This window comes from Leucopleurus acutus (genome assembly GCF_964270905.1).
Source record: "Leucopleurus acutus genome assembly, chromosome: 4".
NCBI lineage: Eukaryota > Metazoa > Chordata > Mammalia > Artiodactyla > Delphinidae > Leucopleurus > Leucopleurus acutus.
Window position 1 is genome coordinate 34164511 of NC_139146.1, and position 8178 is coordinate 34172688.

Here is an 8178-nt window from a genome sequence, read left to right on the forward strand (position 1 = left end):
AGAGAACTATACTCAATATTTTGTAATAACCTATGAGGGAAGAGACTCTGAAGAAAAAATATATATAACTGAATCCCTGTGCTGTATACCTGAAACTAACATGATATTGTAAATCAACTACATTTCAGTAAAAAAAAAAAATTTGTGGAATGAATGAGTGAATGTGAGGAGTCAGTTTTCTGTAGTATGAGAAAAAAGAGGACTTTAAAAATCTTTTAAAAATTTTGTTTAGTGAACTTTATGTTGAAGTATACATGTAGGAAAGGGCACCTATCCTAAGTATATAGGTCAGTGAGTTTTCCCATGAACACATACAGGTAACCAGCTTCCAGATACAGAAACAAAATGCCCTCTGATAGTCAAAACCCACCACTAACCCCTATCTTCTCTCTGAAGGGTAACAAGTACCCTGATTTCCTAACCCCATGTATTTGTTTTGCCTGTTCTTGAATTTCCTATGGATTAAATAATACAATACATACTTTTTTGTTGTTGTTCAGCATTTTGTGAGATTCCTCTATATCGTTGAGTGAAGTTGTAGTCAAACTTTTTTAACTTTTGAAACTCTAAAAACATTTTAGTTTACGGTCAATCAATGCAAGGTGAAATCCCAGATTTATGGAATAATAACCTTCACTAACCACCATTTACTGAGTACATAGTGACAGACACTGTGCTGAGAGTTGACATTCATGAATGATCGTACTTAACCCTTTCAACAGTTTCCTGAGGTGTAGGTATCATTCTCCCAGTTTCTTGATAAACATAGAGAAGTTAACTAGCTTGCTAGTTCATTAAGGCTCATAATTGATGGAACCCTCATTTGAACCCAGGCCCTGCAGTCAACCGTACCCATGTTTACATTGACTGCTACTCTCATTTGCCTCTTCCATATAGGATTCCTTTAAGAAAATGTTTTTAAATGAATATGCATTTAGGTCAAACCAGGGGAAAAAGTGGGGTTGGTACTGATTTAGAGATGACTGTCTTTTAGCCATCTGTACCGTGTGATTGGACAGCTTCCCAGAGCCTCTCTGCTATCTTGAACTGTACATATGTGACCCTTAGGGTCTCTGCCCTTTCATTGCCAAGGCTGATTCAGGGACCCAGAGTCCAGGAGAAGAGGAAGAGTGGAACTGGCCCCCGGCCTGTGTGTTACAGATTTTGGCCTCAGGATAGAGGCAGGAAGAATTGTCTCCAGCCATGTCCTGTGTCTTTGGGTCCCAACAGTCACGGGTCACAGACCCAGTTAGAGGTCAACTCCACACCAGCTGTTCTCAATATCTGTGTAGGAGGTGGTGACCTTGGTTTGAATCCTCCCCAGTTGAGAACTGGATTCCTCTGTTGAGTGGTAAGCTGCATCTGTGGAACTTTTCTCCAGAGGCAAACTTTCCCAGCCTGGGATTTACTGTGCTTACTTCCCAGCTGTTATTAACACACCATTCAGAATGAAGCAATCTTTTTTTTCTTGCTAGATTTTCCTTGGGCCAACATTTGGCCGTCTCCATTTTCATAGGCCTTAAATACACCAGCCTCGCTTTGACTCCTGCTTTTGCATTCCTTTGTAGAAGATATTGGCAAGCAAGGACAGAGACATCTATTTGGCACCAGCAAAGGCTGTATTCATCCCCCTTCCTTGCTACTCACAATGACCTGTCCTTTTGTGAGGCCGGATGCTCCTCAAGTGTCCATTCTCCTTTTCCCTACAATTTTTTTTTTTTTTTTTTTTGGCTGCGTTGGGTCTTCGTTGCTGCGTGCGGGCTTTCTCTAGTTGCGGTGAGCAGGGGGCTACTCTTCATTGCAGTGCGTAGACTTCTCATTGCGGTGGCTTCTCTTGTTGCAGAGCTACTGAAGCTCTGCTCTAGGCACCCGGGCTTCAGTAGCTGCAGCACGTGGGCTTCAGTAGTTGTGGTGCATGGGCTCAGTAGTTGCGACGTGCGGGCTCTAGGGGATGCGGGCTTCAGTAGTTTTGATTTAGTTGCTCCATGGCATGTGGGATCTTCCCGGACCAGGGATCTAACCGTGTCTCCTGCATTGACAGGTGGATTCTTAACCACTGCACCACCAGGGAAGTCCCTCCCTTCAATTTTTTATTAAAAAAAAGTTTTCTTTGCTGATTTTACAGATTTTGCCAGGATTTAACTCTTAGTTTGGATCTTTCACTTCCCCAGTTTTGGGGAAAAATGTATGCCCTCTGTCTTAGGTCCCTTTCCTAATTCTTATTCAAGCCTTCAGCCTTTGGGGAGTTCTCTCGGTGTCATCAGCGTCCTCTGTCAGTTCAACACTTTCCTTTATCTCTCTGTTGCTTTTAAAGATATATACTGTCAGCCACATAGCACAGGGAGATCAGCTCGGTGCTTTGTGTCCACCTAGAGGGGTGGGATAGGGAGGGTGGGAGGGAGACACAAGAGAGAGGAGATATGGGGACATATGTATATGTGTAGCTGATTCCCTTTGTTATAAAGCAGAAACTAACACACCATTGTAAAGCAATTATACTCCAATAAAGATGTTAAAAAAAAAGATATATACTGTCCAGAGTTTTATGATTGTGGACTTTGCTTATTTCCTCTGCTGATCTTACGCTTTAAAAAGTGTCTTTCTCCAGCCTCTCCCCTTTTCTGTTCCACTTCCTCTTGTCTCAGAGAATGATTTTAAACCAGTAAGCACAAATTCATATTCCCCACAGCCTCCCTGAGTTGTCTGGAAGAGCCAAGCTTCTTTTGCACCAGGCATCTTGCTGGACACATTCCCATGCTTCACCCATGGGAATCCTCACGGCTGCCTTTGCAAGAGACCCGCTACTACTGCAGTTTGAGAGAGATGAGGAAATTGTGCCAAAAGGCATAGAGCTAGGAATCAAACTCAGGTTTATTTAGAGCCAATATTTGGTCTGCTGTACCCACTTGCCTCCAAGTCCTTTTATGTTTGGTAATTGTAAAAGAAAACTGTTCAGAGGAGAAGGGTCCCATTCTGTAGTTTGTGGAGGGAGCTTCCTAAAATAGAGGGCCTGTCGGACAGTCTTTCTCTATCCATTCACCTAACCGGACGCCTCCATCTTTCAAAGCCCAGCTCAGATCTGACCTCTTCTGTGCAGCCTCCACTGGGAACGGCCGCCCCTAGTGTCCCCTTGTTCCATTGAATAATCGAGAGGCTTGTTCGAGCACATGTTTGGCACCAACTTATTTCACATTTTTATTTCATTGTTCCTACTAAGGCGCATCCCACCTCCCATCCTCGACCACTTAAGGGTGGCGGTTCTTTCATGGGCTTTCGTTTATCTTCCAAGTTGCCCCGAACATAGTTTGCACCTAGGAGATATATTTTGATAAACTGGATTCTTATTTAGATTCTAGCTATTCTTTCCTTTTGTGTTTTGTCCTTTTTGTCCCCTTTCAAGTCCAAGGCTTTACACTTGAGTTTCCCGCCTTCCTCACAAAAGCCCTTGTATGTTTCCAGGTAGCTTAAGTGTCATCTTTCCAGGCTGCTCAGTTCTCTGCGTCTCCCTCCTTATCCGTATCCCTTAATAGCAGCAGCCTTCATGGGGCCCCAAGCCTATGCAACCTTGCATTAATACACTTTCATAATAAAATTTTTCAGGGAATTGTTATTCAGTATCATTTGAATTCCTCTTACATGCCAGGCACTAGATTAGGTGGGGAGTAAAACCAGGGCCCCTAGAGACAACTGACCCTGTTTTCGAGGAGCTAAGCAAGCCATTGTAGCCTGATGAATGGTGTGAGAGGGGAGACAGGGCTGCAGGGGAGGGACACAAGCCCGAATTGGGCATTGGGGAACATTCCATGAAGTATCACCACCATGAGGAACTAAAAAGAGTTGGATATGACCAGAACATAAAATGAGACTGAAGATAGGGGGCAGAGGAGGGGCAGGAGATGCAGGAAATGTGACCAGAACCCACAGCAGGGGCCCATCACCGAGGACCCTATAACCCTGGCCAGGAGGTTGAACTTGATCCCAGGAGCAGTGAGAAGCCCCTGAAGGGATTTTGTCAGGGATAGGGGCCGTTCTCAAAGCCTGCCACCCTGACCGTGCACTGAGGCCTTTGAAGGCAGATGCTTGTGTAGATTTTCTGTAACTCAAAAGACCTTGGCAGTAACTGCTCAGCCGTTGATGGTGAGGAAGTTGCAGAGCTGGGATTCTGGCTTTCCTCCTACCAGCCCCACTGCCTGAAATGGAATTGAAGTAGGAGGGAAGTGGACTTCACAGGATAGGCTTAAGTGCTTACTCTGTTCTGGGCATTCTGCTACACACTAGTTTATGTAAATAATTTTATTTAATCTCCACAACAACTTTGCAGCAAATGTGTTATCCCTCATTTACCAGATATGTAAACAAACTCAAAGAGGTTAGATAATTTAATCAATAACAATATCTGATAATAAATGTTAGATAAACTGAATGACTGCAGCTGGAGTGGCCAAGAAACAACCAACCAACCACAGCACAGTTTATACTTAACTTCCCGTTGAACCTAATTTCATAGACACCTTTATTAAAAATGCACTTAAGGTTATTTTCTCCAAGTGTGTATCTTCCTAAGGTTTACAATGGCATTATATTAAAAGGAAGGAAGGAAGGAAGAGAGGGAGAAAAACAGGAAGAACCCTCTGCAAAGCTTCCCCTTATCCAAGTTCTACACTGACTTGAACTAGACTGTCTGTGACTTTGTAGTGTACATGACAGTGATGATTCCTGGTTAAGAAATTACATGTACACATTTGGGGTAGGAGGGATATTTGCCTACTTGTGATTTACAAATGAGCTTTTTAGCATTTGAGGCATGAACTGTCATTATACAAAATTTTTATCATAATTATGAATGAACTTTCTATAGGAAAGACCTACCAGCACCTCTGCTTAAGAAGAAAGCCTCACTTTAATTAGAAATGGGACCTATATGGTCATAAAATGGCATTTATTTAATAAAGCGATGGAATCTGTCAAGTCAGTGGGCTTTTACATCCCTGTCCCTTCTGCCGTTAGTTACAGGGCCTGTAGCTGTGATTGGGTGGGAAACTTCTTGCGAGAAATAGCGGAAGGCCTGGGCCCATCCCTTGCTGCCTCGTCACCTCAGCCAAGTTGCTTTCCTGCCTTAGGCCTCCGTTTCTTCAGCATTTTCTTTTTTAAATTTAAAGAAGTCCCTTTGCCTCCTCAAGAATATCACGCCAGAATTCTCCCCTCAGTCTTTCTGGTGCATCATCAATTTTCCATCTCTACGGGATCATTCCCATCCGCGCACAGAGACCTCTATGGTATCCCAGCTTCAAAAGCCTTTTCCCTTCTTCCACCTACCTTCCAGACACTGCCTCATTTCTCTTGTCTATTCACAGCAAAGCTCCTTGAAAGAACCACTGTCTGAAACCCCTCTTCTCCACTTCTTTTCATTTTATTTTATTTTTTTTATTGAAGTATAGTTGATTTACAATGTACCAATCTCTGCTGTACAGCAAAGTGACTCAGTTATACATATATATATACATTCTTTTTTTATCTTCTTTTCCATTATGGCTTATCCCAGTATATTGACTATAGTTCCCTGTGCTATGCAATGGGACATTGTTGTTTATCCATATTCTAAATGTAATAGTTTGCAGCTATTAACTCCGAACTTCCAGTCCCTCCCTCTCCCTCCCCTCCTCCTCTCCACTTACTGAACTCTGTCCAGTCAGGCTTTGGCCTATGGCATTCCCTCAAAACAACTCCTTTGAATGTAGACCATGATCTCCCCGTTTCTAAATCCAGTGATCCACTCTCAGGCCTCATCTTTCCTGACCTGTCAGCAGGATTGAACACTGCTGATCATTCTTTCTTCTTAAAGCGCTGTCTTCACTTGCGTTCTAGAAAACCTCTCCATCTCACCTCCACTGCCACCTATATATTAACAGCTCTTTTTCAGTCTTCTTTGCAGGTTTCTTTTCCATGTCTTCATTTCTGAGTATTAGAATGGCCCATGGCTCAGTCCTTCAGTATCTTTTCTATCTACACTCCTCCTTAGGTGATTTTATCTATTCTAATGGCTTTAATACAGTTTTATGCTGAGACTCCTACATTTGAATCTCCAATCACACTTCTTGGACTCCAGAGTTTGTTTCCAATTGACTTTTCAATACCTCCACTTGACTATCTGGTAAGCATCTCAAACTCAACATCTTTGAAACTGAACTCTTAACTCTTCCCACCTCAGCCCCCAACCTTTTCTTTCTACAGTCCTCCCGTCTGAATTTCATTCTTTCCTCCTGAGTAAATGACAATTGCAATCTTCCAGTTGCCCAAGCCAAAAACTTTGAGGTCTTTCTTCTTTCTTTCTTTCTTTCTTTCTCTCTCTCTCTTTCTTTCTCTCTTTCTTTCTCTCTTTCTTTCTCTCTTTCTTTCTCTAGTTCTTTCTCTCGTTCTTTCTTTCTTTCTCTCTCTCTCTTTCTCTCTCTTCCTCTCTCTCTCCCCCCCCTCCCTCTCCCTCCCCCTCCATCCCCTCCCCTCCCCTCCCCCTCCATCCCCTCCCCTTCCCTCCCCTCCCCCTCCATCCCCTCCCCTCCCCTCCCCTCCCCCTCCCCCTCTCCCTCCCTCCCTTCCTTCCATACCCACATCCTTGATTCAGCCACTTCTCATTACCTCTATCACCCTGGTCTCTTACTTGGCTTATTACAGTGGGCTTCTTCTATCTGACCTCCTTGTTTCCATCTTTACCTTTTTTCCCCAGCTTTATTGAGATCTAATTGACACAAAACATTGTGTAAGTTTAAGGTGTGCAGTGTGTTGATTTGATACATTTATATATTGCAAAATGATTACCACCACAGGCTTAGCTAACACCTCCAAACTGTCATATTTCTTTATGTGTGTGTGTGTGTGTGTGTGTGTGTGTGTGTTTAGAACACTTAAGAGCTATTCTCTTAGCAACATTCAAGTATGTAATACAGCATTATTGGCTAAAATCACCATGTTGTACATTAGATGCCCAAACATGTTAATCTTATAACTGAAAGTTTGTACCCTTTGACCAGTGACTACCACTTTACTTTCTATTACTGAGTTTGACATTTTTAGATTCCACACGTAAGTGAGATCATACATTATTTGTCTTTCTTTGTCTGACTTACTTCACTTAGCATTATACCCTCGAGGTTCATCCACGTTGTTGCAAATGGCAGGACTTCCTTCTTTCTTCTGACTAATATTCATTGTGTATCTATACCACATCTTCTTTATCCATTCATCCACTGACACTTAGGTTGTTTCCATATCTTGGCTATTGTCAGGAATGCTGCAATGAACACAGGAGTGCAGACATCTCTACGAGATCCCGATTTCAGTCTCTTTGGATACGTACCCAGAAGTGGATTTCTGGGTCATATGGTAGTTCTATTTTTAACTTTTTGAGGAACCTCTATGCTGTTTTTCATAATGACTGCACCAATTTACATCCCCACCAAAGTGCACAAGGGTTTCCCTCTCTCTACACCCTTACCAACACTTGTTCTCTTGTCTTTTTGCTTATAGCTATTCTAACAAGTGTGAGGTGGTATCTTATTGTGGTTTTGATTTGCATTTCCTGATGATTAGTGACGTCAACTACTTTTGCATGTGCCTGTTGGCTCTCTATGTCTTTGGAAAACTGTTTATTCAGTGTGTCTGCCTATTTTTCAGTTGGGTTGTTCAGTTTTTTGTTTTTTTTGCTATTCAGTTGTGTGAGTTCTTTATACACAGTAGTCCCCCCTTATCTATAATTTCACTTTCTGTGCTTTCAGTTACCCACAGTCAACCATGGTCCAAAAATATTGATTGAAAATTCCAGAAATAAACAATTCATAAGTTTTAAATTGTGTACCATTCTGAGTAGTATGATGAAATCTCACACAGACCTGCTCTGTCCTGCCCAGGATCCCCAGCCATTGACATTGTCATGGCTCAGTGATCCACGATCACCTAGAGCAGATGATCTTCTTCTGATGTATTGTCAAAAGGCCAATCAATAGTAGCCTAACACTAGGTTGCAATGCCTATGTCCTTCACCTCACTTCATCTCATCATGTAGGCTTTTTATCATCTCACATCATTAGAAGAAGAAGAAGGATGAATACAGTACAATAAGATATTTTGAGAAAGGGAGAGAAAGAGAGACCACATTTGCATTACAGTATATTGTTATAATTTATT